Source organism: Arachis ipaensis, chromosome B06 (genome assembly GCF_000816755.2).
Source record: "Arachis ipaensis cultivar K30076 chromosome B06, Araip1.1, whole genome shotgun sequence".
NCBI lineage: Eukaryota > Viridiplantae > Streptophyta > Magnoliopsida > Fabales > Fabaceae > Arachis > Arachis ipaensis.
The window spans coordinates 19,168,752-19,169,040 of NC_029790.2; the positions used below are offsets into that span (position 1 = coordinate 19,168,752).

The 289-nt window shown below is 17.6% G+C and overlaps 1 protein-coding gene across 1 annotated transcript in view; it reads left to right on the top strand.

Moving 5' to 3' along the window:
* Nucleotides 1-289, top strand: part of LOC107646104 — a 3,438-nt gene that overhangs the window by 1,946 nt on the left and 1,203 nt on the right. The gene's annotated exons all lie outside the window — the stretch shown is intronic.

Sequence of the window (289 nt, forward strand, 5' to 3'; positions counted from 1 at the left end):
TAAAATTATTAATGGAATGATGGAATGATAAACATAATTAATTTATAATTTTTAGAGGATTAATTTAATTAATAACATGTTTGAAAGACAAATTTAAAAAATAATTTATCTTTCAAGAATTAATTTGATCATTATTCCGATCATTATACCTACTTTGTTTTCCATTTGATTATAGTATGACTTACAGGGAATGAATTTTAATTATATAACTAATTTTTTTTATTTAAAATTATTCTTTTTCACCTCTTATTTTTTAAGGATTTAGAATTTAGAAAATTTAGATTTATGA